Here is a 14,540-nt window from a genome sequence, read left to right as displayed (position 1 = left end):
GCCATCTGGGTGTTAGAAGGCCTTTTTCTCTTCCCCGAGGTCGTTGTTTCTTCCTCCGAGCGCTTCCGCTTTTGGAGGTCTGCTTTAGCTTTCTCTCGGTGAATCTCCAGGAAAGATTCTGCCCAAGCTTTCGAGCTGATTTGCTCTTCTGTCAAGTCCTCCTGCTTGACATCTTTCAGCCTATCGATGATACGCAGAGCTGATCTTCTGGTGCGATAGTTTCTCTCAGAGGTTCCTATCGCTTTGGAAGGGGGTTTCGGCGTACAGCCTAAAGGGTTGGCGTTGGGATTCACTGACTTGGTCATGTGAGCCGACTCCGCAAATGTTGAAGCCGATGTTCCTTTTTTAGGAGGAACCTCAGCTGGGGAGGGGACAGCACAACTGGCTTGTCTTTGGACATGGCCAGCAGAGCTTCCCGAAGAAAGACTGGCAAGGTTTGCCATAGCGTCGAGTCCGCCACTTGAGGTGAAGAGGGTGCCATCCTTGACTTGTTTTGAGACAGTGTCCGAGATGACAGCCTGTCCACCTCCAGCGGCTATCGAGGCATCACCACCATCCTGCCTGAGGGCATGGGTGGTGTTGGTGCTTTTAAGATCGGCCTGGGGCCTTGCCGCCGTGCAGGCTTGCCCCGGTTGGGACAGAGTGGAGCTAGACCCTGGCTTTGCCACAGGCTTGGCTCCAAAGGGATATTTTGCCAAAGATTGACAGGACCGGCCCGATGGGCTAGGTCGGTTTTTTTTAAGAAGACCTCGTTTATCCGAGGCGGGTTTTTGTTGTTCATTTATTCATTCATCATAATCGTCTGCGTTGCTCGACAAGGCAAGCGCGGCAGACCCGAAAATTTGGATGGGGAGAGGGGGAACGTCGATTACGGCAGTCCCCTCTGCCGTAGTAAGGCCATTCTACCTCCTGAGGCGACCCGGTATCAGGAGAGCACCGTACGAATACTGCCGGATACCCCTGGCTGCAAACCATCCAATAGGCACGGTTGCGCGTAACACCCTGGATTAGGGGAGAAAGGGATGGTGGTTAGGGCGGGAATTGGGTGTTTGTGGGATAGGAGGAGGGATCGTAGCGTCGGTGCGGTGGTCTTGACATGGCGCAAGGGGAGGCCGCTCACCCCGTGCAGACCTTGCGGGTACAGAAGACGAGTGGCCATCCAGGCAGTCATATCAAGCTTCCCTCTTAGTTCATGACCATCTAAGTCCCCAGAACGGAGGTTTAGATTTTCATTTAAGCCCCATTCCCACGGAAAGGAGACCAACGTGATGAGGTTCCCTTAAGTTCCTTAAACCTATTATTTTTTGTAGAATGGTATCCAATTTTTCCTTGATTTTTTGCCCAGTTCACCCTGCACACCTTCAATAGTAGTAGCAGCAGTCTCCACAAGATGCACTTGTTCAGCCAATGATTTTTTTCCTTCCAATTTAGTTATTATTTCCGACAAGAAGCTGTAGTTTGCATTGATATAGAGTAAGAATTTGTGAAGTGGGCCACCATTTTTTCGAAGTTCGAGCTTTTTTGTGCAATTATCTGTTTATGCTTCACAACGATAAAAGAAAAATACAAAAGCTTAAAAAGATATTACAAGTTTCACAATTTTTCGGAATTCGAATATTTTGGAAGTTATAGCTATTCACATTTTTCGAAATTGTTTAGATTTTAATTATTTTCTCGCGATTGGTAAAACCGATTCTGCTCATATTTTAAAAAGTTGAGAATGTTTTCTTCCCATTTTAATTTTTTATTTGGCCATAAATTTTTTGTAATAAAAGTTATTAAAATTTTCTTAATTATTACTGACATCTCAACGATTTTAAAATCGTTTGTACGTTCTATTAGTAATCATTTGCAGAAAAAAATTTTTCCGCATTGCATCGAGACGAAAGTTATTCACGCTTTTCTCTTGACGCCCAATGTATTTTGTATGGAAAACGATGAAATGAGCATGGTTGCCACAATTGGTAACTTTCTACCAAAATTAGTAACTTTTAAACGGTTTGGTAACTTGGTAACTTTTATTTCATTTTGGTAACTTTTGCAACTAAACATCTATCTGCATTACTAGAAATAAATGAATTATGTTTTGAATGTGCGTAATTATAAAAACTCTTCGAGTTTCAGTGGCAGCACTACTGACACTTTTACAAAATTACTTCGATTAAATTAGAGTCATCTCATATTCGAATACTGGGAATATTTGAATTACAGTGGCAACACCAAGGGCTGCACTTTTAAAACAACTTTCGAATTTTTTCGATAAATTTTGAAGTTTACCAGACCCATCTGCCGACATGTATTTCGACACCTACTGACATATATTTAAAATAGCAGAAAACTAGCAATTTTCGCAATTTACTGGAAATTTTGTACGAGTTAAACGAACGGTTAAAAGCACCCGCCACTTTTTTTTTGTGTGCCGGTGCTATTATTCCGTGAGTCGCAGGTCCAAGTATCGGCACATTCCGAACAAAAAATTACACTGAAAATGGCACAACGCCGAAACCGGTTTGTCTCCAAACCAAATTTGACAAGAGATGATGGAAAATCGTTCCACATTACATTATACTCCTGCCCTGTCGGAAACACCAACAACGAAAATGAGAATAACGGCACATGCAGTAATTAATTGATAGAAAAATATTTCTAATAAAAAAAATTATTATAATTGTCAATAGCATTTTCAATCTTGATAATTTATCAAGAAAATAGATTTAAACTTCTGTGCTAGAATTGAGAGTTCTTGATAAATAATCAAAAATTTACAAATTATAAAAGTATTTAATTTATTAAGTGCACAGAACCGGGCGTAAGTATATACATATTTGTTATCAAATATAGCAGTGTTATTCAGTATATTTTTTTCTCGCAGAAGAAGTGAAGATTTTGGTACTGAGGATTTGGTAACTTTTCTTAAGAGATTTTGGTATAAAAAAATGTTGGCGAGTGGCAACCATGGAAATGAGTATCGCAAGCGCGCTATACTCATTGTCAATCGATACTTGTTGAAAAATTCATGCGAGGTAAATATCTACAGCAAACGTTTTCCATACGAAATACATTGGGCGACAAGAGAAAAGCGTGAATAGTTTTCGTCTCGATGGATTGCGACAAAATCGTTTTTCTGCAAATGATTGTTAATAGAACGTACAACAATATTAGCCCAAAACACGATTTTAAAGCCATTGAGATGTCAGTAATATCAAAAAAAAAATAACTTTTATAAAAAAAACTGTATGAAAAAAAAAAATAAAAATGTTAAGAAAACACCGTCATTCTCAACTGTCTAAAATATGAGCAGAATCGGTATTACCAATCGCGAGAAAACAATTAAAATCTAAACAATTTCGAAAAATGTTAATAGCTATAATTTCCAAAATAATTCGAATTTCGAAAAATTGTGAAACTTGTATTTTTCTTGTGAAGAATAAATAGATAATGTGTGAAGAATAAATAGATAATGTGTGAAGAATAAATAGATAATGGCATAAAAAAGTTCGACCTTCTAAAAAATGGTGGCCCAGTTCACAAATTTTTACTCTATAGGCTAACCGTGCTTCAATCGAATTTGAAACTATTGCATTTTTAGCTTTTAATATTGAAGAAGCTTCACTATCATTTAGATCTTTAAGAAAGGTTTGAAATTCCTTAAAATGTAGGCAATAATATTTTTCCGCCTCTAACCAGGTTCCCCATCCCCATTGGCTGAGGCGGAAGAGCGATATTGGGATATATGTTTTTAAAAAAATCAAATGCGCAAAGCAGATTTTAAAAATATATTTTCCATTCGATATTAAATCGTCAACACCTCTGAAGCGAGCTCTTACTAGAGCTGTCAAACTATCGATAGTCAAGTCCATCGATGTTCTACGATAGTCTTAGTCGATCGAGAAATTCATTCGCCGTGTAAACAGTCAAAAAGCGATTTCAGAAATTTTCCCTGCAATTCGCCTTTCATGCAAGGTGCCAATGCTCATGCAACTGCTTTCTGCAGTTTCTCAATTTGACAGTCTTTTGAAATACATATACTGTATTTCCTGGTCTAAGACGGCAATGTAACCTCTGCTATTTCCACGCTTAAAATAAAAAATGGTGCTTTTAAAAATAATGCCATGAACTAAATAAACAGATCACCCAGCACGGCAACCGCGTATTTGTAATTGCATTTGAGAAAAAAATGATGATAACGTTTCATGGTTTCATTCCGTTTCATTCACATGGCGGCGAAAAAATTACGTCACTGCAAAAAAAAATATATATTTATTGGAAATTTTGTCCTATACAACTTTGGCATTTAAATGTGCCACTTATTTCGAATTAGAAATTGCTAAAAATTCGAAAAAACCGCGCTTTGCCTAGTTTTGGGAATTTTTTGCATATTATTAGTAATAAATAATTGTTCAAAATATTGATAGGCACATGAAAATTGTAGGGAATCGGATTCTCAACAAATTTGCTTACCTTTTTTCGCGAGAAATGCAAAATTCGCGCGCAAATCGTAAAAAAAACATAAAATCCAAGATGGCGGACACTCCCCATATCGCAATTGGGGGAAAAATTTTAATTTTGTGTTCACCTAACCAGGAGACACCTAACTGAGTCAAAAAATTTCTTCCCGGAATTTTTTTTTAATCTTACGTCGATTTTGGTCTAAAGTGATCGGGCTATTGGGCGAGTCAAATGTATCCGTGCAGTGTTTTAGTATCTATGTATACTTTCTTTCGCAGTATGATACTTTTTTTTTTTTGATTCCAAAAATGGATACTGCGGTTTTTTTTTCCGAAATACATACTGCTTTTTTTCTGCCTAAAGTTTTTAATACACACTGGTCGCGGAAACATGTTTTAAAATGCATATATGTGTATACTGTCATGCAAAAAAATAGGGACACGACATCTTGGCCAGTTTTGATTGTCTTCCTTTCGGCTGTTTAATGTTTAGTAATTTTTTATTAAAGTCTAGTTAATTAAATAATACTTAACACCATAAAATCCACAATACAAACTTTGTAGTGTAATTAAAAAAACTTTGTATCGTATATGTAATTCTTCTATATTGCTAGTGATGCTTTCCATTTCCAGACAACCGGTCAGGTACGAGCATGATTTTTAATTTCGACCAAACTCAAATACATTGTTTGTTGGTCCAAATAATGAGACACATATTTTTTCTTTTGGCTCGAAAAATTTTTCGGCCGAATTAAACACGATTTTGGTTTTCAGGCAAATGTCGATTATTAGAATTGACAGTGAGATTTTTTTTTTAAATGCAACAATGTTTTTACTCAAATGTCAGTAATTCTTGTCCCTTCGAGATAGAATGATATAATTATTGATTTTCATTATTTAAAATTTTTTATTTAACAAACAAAATGTGCAAATTTTTTTTTTTATTTAATTTCTCAAAAAGTGTATTCTTTTTCTCTCAAACTTTTTTACCGGGAAAGAGACACATTGAACTACAATCAACCCAAATCTCTAATAGCGAAGATTTTTTTTCTGAGTTATGATTTTTTATAGAAAATATACGTTTTTGTGGTACATACTACAATATTCTTATATTGTTTAACTAAATGGAACGTATGTATGTAATATATCAGCAAAAAGTACAGCCGTGTTCATTTTTTGTATATCAAATAGATATTAGAACACACTTTCCAACATACAGTTTCGATTATAAAAAGCGGGAAAATGTGATTTTGTATTTCGAAACTGTATGGTGGAAAGTGTGTTCTAATATCTATTTGATACACAAAAAATGATCACGGCTGTACTTTTTGCTGATATATTACATACATATGTTCCATTTAGTTAAACAATATAAGAATATTGTAGTATGTACCACTAAAACGTATATTTTCTATAAAAAATCATAACTCCGAAAAAAAAATCTTCGCTATTAGAGATTTGGGTTGATTGTAGTTCAAAGTGTCTCTTTCCCGGTAAAAAAGTTTGAGAGAAAAATAAAATACACTTTTTGAGAAATTAAATTTAAAAAAAAATTCCCACTTTTTGTTTATTGTTAAATAAAAAATTTTAAATAGTGAAAATCAATAATTATATCATTCTATCTTGAAGTGACAAGGATTGCTGACCTTTGAGTAAAAACATTGTTGGAATCTTTTAAATTTTGACAAAGTTATGGGCATTTAAAAAAAAATTCCCACTGTCAATTCAAATAATCGATTTTTGCCTGAAAAACAAAATCGCGTTTAATTCGGCCGAAAAATTTTTCCAAGCCAAAAGAAAAAATACGTGTCTCATTATTTGGTCCAACAAACAATGTATTTGAGTTTGGTCGAAATTAAAAATCATGCTCGTACCTGACCGGTTGTATCGAAATGGAATCAAAGTACATTCCCAAACATCAGAGTGCCGACAAATTGAAAAAAGAAAGAGAGCTCCGATAAGAGAATGTACTCAAAATGAATTTTACTTTTCAAAATTCGGGAGCGGTTTAACAAATTCTTATTGAAAAACAATCCATATGAAAAATTAACAAAAAATACAATTTTTGTAAATCTATGAGAAACGCTGCGGCCGCTGGTGGTGGCAGAGGACAAAAATAACATTGGAGGAGGACTTGGCATCAGTCGCAAAACGGCAACACTGAGTGTCTATGTGGTCGATACTAGTAAGGCTGGTGTTGGTTAAAAAACTGAGATTAGTTATTATTTTATTTTCAAGCTTTAATAGAGTGTTCCCGATGTACAAGTATATTGCAGCCAAAAAGTCCAAATTTCCAAGCAGATATATTATCAAACTTGCGCAAGTCGTAAACATAAAGAGTAATGTGATTAAGCATGTAGTCTGAGTGTTGTTTTTTGCACGCGTTGTTTTGTGCCTGGTTGCGACAAAAAAAAGAGGATTAAATGCAATGTAGACTTTATGAGCAGATCTGGACTCCAGTTTGCTGTAAACTAATTAAGAGTAGGTTCAAAATGGCAATATAAGTTGTACACAGTGTTTATGTGGTCGATAGTAGTAAGTCTGAAGTTGATTAAAAAACTGCGATTAGTTATTTATTATTTTATTTTCAAGCTTCAATGGAGTGTACCCGATGTACAGAGTAAGGAATTTTATGGTTGGAAACATTTTTCCAGGCAATGGGCAACTATACGACTTCGCAGCATTGAGACAGAGGCCATTATATTTAGTCCAGTGCAGTAAGGACGACAAATAACTTTATTTTAATAAATGGGTAACTTACATAGCAAAAGCTATAGACTAGAATAGGCCCTAAGGTAGATCCTTGATGCGTTATTATCTTTGGCTGCGACACGTCCTATCCAGTGATCGGACTTCTACCACATTGTGGTAGATCTGCCACTTTTTTGAGCGTCTACCACACAAGGTCTGAAATCTACCACATATTCGCGTTTTTGAGTACCTAGTTTTAGTTTTGCTCGATATAATTTTCTTAATTATAAGAGCAAAAATTGTCCAACACTAAACATTATATGGTAACAAGAATGATATAATACAAGATTCCGCATTCCCGGCGGCGATGAAATTTCTCAAGTAAAAGTAAACAAAGCCGAATGGGAGGATAAAATAAACTGGAAAATGGTAAATTTTCACAATAATTTTTTTTTTCGACAGGAAACGTTAAATATTTAAAATATATGATTTATAAAAAAAAATTAATAGCGACAATTAAAAAAAACGGCGATTTTTGTGAAACTGTTAGCAAATTTCAGTGCAATTAGCAAATTTCAGTGGGCATAGGCCTGCTATAACAAAGGGCTGCTTCTTGTGATACTGTTCTAAAAGCTGAACAGACTTTAAGAGCACAGAGACGATGCGTAGCCCTAATACCGCGAGTATAAGAAGGGCGCTTGAAGGCGTTACTCCAGACCGTTGTCCCGTATAGGAGTATGGATGTTACCACTCCTGCTAGTATTTGCCTTGTCAGCTGTCTTGGCCCGCCGATTTTCGCCATTAACCGAGAAACAGCGGCTGCCGTCCCCGCAGCTTTTTGGTTACGGGAGCATAGGCGATGATCTATAAGGACGCCAAGGTACTTCACATATGGTTTCGACTCTCCTACTCTAAGTACAACCTTTTCTACTTTCTTACGACTGCTTATAAGTACAGCCTCGGTCTTGCGGTCTGATAGCTTAAGCGCCTTAGCATTTAGCCACTGCTTGGCAGCTGTTATTGCGGCTTCCGCAATGTCTTTAATCTCTCTGAGTGTTCTGGCCTCCACCACGATTGATACGTCGTCCACGAAACCTACAAACGTTGCGCTTTTGTGGACTTTTAGTCGCAGGATGCCATCGTACATGACGTTCCACAGGAGGGGGCCTAGTACCGATCCCTGAGGCACGCCGACTGATACTACTTGGTCAGTCGTTTGCATTTCGCTGTCAAAGCGAAGCATTCTATCCGAAAGATAGTTTGATATGATTGCCTGCAGGTAAGTTGGCACCTCTAAAGACGCGGAGGGCGCTTAAAATTTCCTTCCAGCTCGCACTGTTAAACGCATTTTCGACGTCAAGAGTGACAACCAAGCAGTATTTCTTAGTACCACGCAACCACCGCTTGCCTGCAATGGCCTTTTCAGCGATTGCTTTAACTACATCGATTGCGTCTGGAGTTGAACACCTTTTCCTGAAGCCGAATTGGTTTTTAGATAGATGGATAGTTGTGGCCTCCTCTTCGAGTCTACGTTTGATAATATGCTCGAGTACCTTACCGGTGGAGTCCGGCATGCACAGTGGGCGATATCCAGCAGAAGAAGTAGGGTTTGAACCTTTGGTATGAGTACCAGCTTCTGGAGCTTCCGTATGTTTGGGAAGATTCCTTTGCGTAGGAATGTAGTAAAGACGCTAGAAAATACTTCGGGATTGCAAGCAAGCGCCTTTTTTAGGGCTACGTTTGGTACTCCGTCAGGTCCTGGTGCCTTGTTAATGGCTATCTCGCCTCCCGCCCTTGTGACCTCTTCTACCGTTACTTCCGGGACGGTACTAGTAGGTTCCTCACAGTTCCCGCGAGAACATTGTATTTGCGGGAAAGAGATTGTGTACGACTTGTTTGCAAGGAGCGTGGGGCATGTTGGCTGCACTGTATGCTTAGCACAAGTTTGCTGTATGTTGTAAGCAAGCCCGAACGGGTTGCTATTCAATTCATAAACATTTCAATTCTTTAAACATTTGCTTTTTGCTGTCATAGATAGCTTTCACCTTTCCTTATAGTCCATTCGGAGTTGAGTAGCATTTCCTGTGTTTCGTGAGCGCTGGCACGGTTACATTGTGATCGTAGCGCGGCTATCTCATCGTTCCACCAGTAAGCTGGCTTGCGAGTTTTGTGCCGGGTTTGGCGCACCATCGCTACATCACAAGCCTTTACAATGGCTTTCATAAGCTCCGGCGCTGCGGCTACGGCCAAGCCTGAAATGTGCGTATTGCTGAAGGCTACCTCGAAGAGTTTTTCGTCAAAACTTTTTACCTTCCATCCGAGGTGTCTCTTGGGAGGAGCTATGTCGATAGCTGGCTTCTCGATGCTTATAATGATTGCCCTGTGGTCGCTATGGGTGTAGCAGTCGCTGATATGCCAGCTGACATCCCTGCTCAGCCCACTGCTTATAAAGGCGAGGTCGATAATGGATCCCATTCCGTTCCTACAAAGTGTTTTCGGTGCCAGTATTTAGCAGAATAACATTAAGTGCTGCTAGAGCATCGAGTCATTGTCTACCCTTTGCGTTTGTTCTTCTGCATCCCCACTCTACTGCTCCTGCTACGAGCGCCGCACTCCTCGGCCTGACGTCGTCAACTAGCTCGCCGATGATGGCTGTAAAGCTAGCCAGATCAGTGCTCGGTGGTATGTAGCAGCTATAGACGTATAACTTGTTTATTCTAGTGCATATCAACCCGCTTGTGGAGGAAGTTCCCTGCAGGGAAAGCTACTAGTTGTGAACTAGAATTCTACCAGTTTGCGTTTCAGCCCAACTAGTCCACGTTCTATCCTTTTTCAATGTTAGCGACTGGTATTTTTAACATTGCGATGTCCTACGAGATGTCAATTGTCAGGCTATGCATCAGCATCTAATAGTAGAAATACTAGTAGCATCATACCAGTTGATGAGATAGTCTGCCAATTCATCCCCTATGAAAAGCATTAGTACGCCTTTTTGCTCGCGGCGCTCCATCAGACATCGGCGGCGGCCGACAGAGCAAAGCACTCGCGTGATATGCCTGAGGTACCAGGTTCAAGCCCTGGTGCAGGGAAAATTTTTTTTTATTTTATTTTTATAATATTTCTTTTATTTATATTTTTTATTTAGGGCTTTTTGTTGTTATTCTTAGATTTAATAAAAAAAATTTGTTTATCTATTTTTGTATGGCACAAGTACTTCTTCCCATGTATTTATTTCTTTTTTTTTTTGTAATGCAACTAGATTTTTAAATTTGTTTTTTATATTTAAATTGAAATAATTATTCCTACTTACATTGATCTAACTTTAAAAATCTTAACCACCTCCAAGCGGTCTCGAACCTGCGATTTCAAAACCAGAACCAGTAGTCTTCACGTGACGCCACAGCCGACATTTGTAAGAAAAGCAATTAATTGCGTTTTATTTTAGGCTTTGGCAATTCAAAGGCAGATGTCGCTGAACGCTTAAGTTCTTCGAAAATGTCGAACTGGTAGGCACATACTAGTTTATGAACTAGTATTTTTTCTAACTGGTTTTGGTTCTCACTGCAGGGTTACTACAAGGTGCTGCGGGGTGGTGTTGCAGCTGCAGGTCGCGCACTTTCCTATTGTATTATTTATCCACGCTAGGTATTTTTATAAGGTGCATTTAATAACGCGAAGTCAATATTTTGCTCGAAACCTGTTTGTGTAAGCAAAAATTGTCCAACACTGAACACTATATGGTAACAAGAATGATATAATACATGATTCCGCATTCCCGGCGGCGGTGAAATTTCTCAAGTAAAAGTAAACAAAGCCAAATGGGAGCATAAAATAAACTGTAAAATAGTAAATTTTCTCAATAATAACTTTTTCGACATGAAACGTGGATTCATTATGTTAAATTTTAAAATATATGATTTATAAAAGGAATTAATAGCGAAAATTGAAAAAACTGCGATTTTTCTGAAAGTATTAGCAAATTTCAGTGCATCAAAAGATTCTGAGGCGTTGTTTACATTTACGTGAGAATTGTCAAAATCGGCAAATCCCAAGTAGCTGCTTCTGTAACGTGCCACATTTGTTCGCTACATCGCGATGTGATAGAATGAAACGCTGACAGCACTCCGCAAGGTTGAAAAGAAATTTATGTTTGAAAAATATTTTGATATGGAAGGAACCGCTTTACACTGTCATGGAAAAAATTGCCAAAACTCAATGCAATCTTTAGCAACTTCAATCTAGCACTTTGTTGTATTAAAATTAATTTTTTTTTAGAGTCTAATTAAAAAGTTTGCAATTTAGGTGAAACCTTACAGAATTTCTTTAATTTTTGTGCAAATTTTGATCCACAACCTGAGATCTACCACATTTTTTTGAAATCTACCACATTTTTTTCCAGATTCTACCACACAGAATTTTGTTTAAGTCCGATCACTGCTCCTATCCTATGCTAACATACTGCGACCTACGGCATGCCGCATGCCGTAACAACACCAACACAACTAATGCAGCAGCAGTGTATAGCCACACCGTCGCCATGGCAACGCACCATCAGAAAGTAACATGTAGCTGCACGATCATGCAACATCACACCCACGGCGCAGTAGAGAAGCGACACAACAGCACGGCAGGCAGTCAGCATACTACTGCCGAATAGGACTGGGCTTTTAGCGGTTGTACCATGCAAGACTCGCATATTCGGAAAAAAAGCTGACTAGACACTGCTACTGAATATGTAGGACTAGGCATGTAGCGGTTGACCATAAAAGGCTTGCCTGCTCAGAAGTAGACAACCGTGATCTAACGGGCCGGTGGGTGAAGGTCGCGCCATATACAACGTACGCGGGAGGTCGAGTTCCCAGTCTTTCGGGTAAACGTAGCTGCCATAACCTCCATGAATCCGCGTACGGGCGACACTCGATCGTTTGTCGTTCATCCGTGGTAGAGAGACGCCGACGCAACTCGCGGCAGATCACCGGAAGAGGTATTCTGATGCAAACCATAGCAGAGCGCCGACAGAGATACGCCAACGCAAACAATAGCAGAGCGTCCACAGAGATACACCAGCGCAAGTCGCAGCAGATCGCCGGTAGAGGTACTCCAACGCCAACCGTAGCAGACGCCGGCATTCCCACGACAGTCGGTTCTACGTACCGGAATGACTCAGGTTTTACCAGACTTGGTTATTTCGGCGACCTAATCCCATTTAGATCGGCGATACCCTTCAATCATTTCGCGCCTATGAAGCAATACTTTGCAGCCAGATTTCTCCATCCGAACTCCAATTCGGTTAGCTGCAATTCCTGCAACTGATAGAGTCACCTAAGAACCTGTTCTGGGCTTAAGTCCCACAGGCAGTCGACCACAAGCTTTGTGGCCCCTGTTTCTCAAGCAAAACGGCACCACCGGCCTCCACGGCTACCTGCTGGCGCAACGCGCATGTGCGAACTAGCACCCAAGGAGCCTGTGCGGCTGAGAAACAGCAAACCTTCCCACCCCCTCAACCCATCCAGCTGCTAATTGCCCACACCATCTGCTCCGTGTGCCAGAACAGAGTATACCGGAACGTGACATCAGTCAAATGCAACACATGTCTTGGCTGGTGCCACTTCCGTGTATGCTCTGGCCTACGCCCCACATGCGAGTGGACAACACCTACAGTTGCACAGCACTGCCGACTCAAACAACAGCCACTCACCACCAGGCAGCACTGGGTCGGGCGCAAAAGGCCCAAGGTAGACCTCACACGTCCCTCACCCCTCGTATCGCGCCCAGCCTCTCAAGGCATACGAAACTCTTACAGCTGATCTGCAACGGACTCCAGAGCATTGAGGCCTATTATTCTAGAAGCATAAAACAATGGGTTCCACAAATGGTGTTCTCTCCCCCTTACTGTTTAATTTCTACATCTCGATGTTCTCCCACCCACCTGATGGAGTTTCCGTGATCTCATACGCTGACGACTGCTCGATATTAGCGTCTGGGAGTGGAATTGACGACCGCTGCTCAAAAGTAAACGGCTATCTCTACAAATTTTCTCGCTTCTTCACTGCGAGGAGCCTGGACGAAGGAGGTCAGGCTAGAATTAGGCAGACACGTCGATGGCACACCATACCGACAGTAAACAACCCGAACATTTTAGTGGTCACCTTTGGTAGCCTGCTCTCCTTCTCAACGCGCACCACCGCAGTTGTGAACAGAGTAGAGAGCCGCAACAAGGTCCTCAGGTCGATAGCCGCCAGCACCTGGGGCAAAGACAACGAAAAATTGCTGGCAACATACAAGGCAATATGTCGGCCGGTCTTAAACTATGCAGCAGCAGTTTGGTCGCCGGAGACTAGTTGGATGCAGTGGACGAAGCTACAGACTTGTTAGAACGCCACACTCCGAACAGCGACAGGGTGCCTTCTGATGTCGGCTGAGCACCACTTACACAGTGAGACCTAAGTGCTCCCCGTAAACGAGCACAAGAAAATTCTCTGTAAGCGGTTTATGGTGCCACAGAAGTGAACACCCCAACAGACCTTTGCTAGAGGAGGGCCTCCGCCCAGGCACGTCAGGGGACACCTATTCGTATACAAGGACGCGGTCCAGGCAAACATAGATCAACCACTGGACCTGACGACGTAGCGACGAGCGACGAGCGACGAACGCAATTCATAGGGGCTCGGTCACCGCCTACCAAGACTCGCGGCCTATGAATGCCGTGTTGGGAGCCCAACCACCACCTGTAGCAGTGACGGAGCTTCAACTGCCAAGAGAGACCCGTGTTACCCTGGCTCAGTTACGGTCTGGATACAGTAGCCGCCCAACAGCTACGTGTTCAGACTCGACCCCAATATACCCAAAGAGTGCCCGGCATGTCGAGACTCTCCGCACGACACCAACGACCTCTTCACATGCCAGCTCAATCCTACTCAGCTGACCTCCCTCTCCCTTTGGTCCGACCCTACTGAAACAGCCCGTTTCCTGGGCCTACACCAAATAGCGAAATAAAGAACGATTTGTGAGAGCCCCAAAAATATAAATTTATTGTTAAAGTGTTTGACACGGTGAGTATACACCAGCGCTGTAGAAGAAGCACCGGACAGCTAAAACGCTTGGCTTTGGTCAGATTTTTCCATTCAGGTTTGTTATAAATATTTGATTGAGTTGTCTTTAAATAGGGCTTACTGATTGTTCTTAATAAAAATGCGATTTTTTATTTATTATTGCATCTTTCTAAAATTTTCTAAATATTTGTATATATTTCTGATGTATTGTGGAACGATTTTGTCTCTAAACCAAATTTGACAAGGGTGACGGAAAATCGTTCCACAATATATCATACTCCTACCCTGTCGGAAACACAAACAACCAAAAAGAAGATATATATTTATCTTTCTTGATTTTGCAAAATAT

The 14,540-nt window shown here is 40.5% G+C and overlaps 1 protein-coding gene across 1 annotated transcript in view; it reads left to right on the top strand.

Annotated features, from left to right (window-relative positions):
- The window catches only part of LOC118744098 (microtubule-actin cross-linking factor 1), a 719,134-nt gene that overhangs the window by 215,652 nt on the left and 488,942 nt on the right, over positions 1 to 14,540 (top strand).

This window comes from Rhagoletis pomonella, unplaced genomic scaffold (genome assembly GCF_013731165.1).
Source record: "Rhagoletis pomonella isolate Grant_MI unplaced genomic scaffold, Rhpom_1.0 Rhpom_scaffold_00008, whole genome shotgun sequence".
Classification (NCBI taxonomy): domain Eukaryota; kingdom Metazoa; phylum Arthropoda; class Insecta; order Diptera; family Tephritidae; genus Rhagoletis; species Rhagoletis pomonella.
This window is presented reverse-complemented; position numbering and strand designations above follow the sequence as displayed.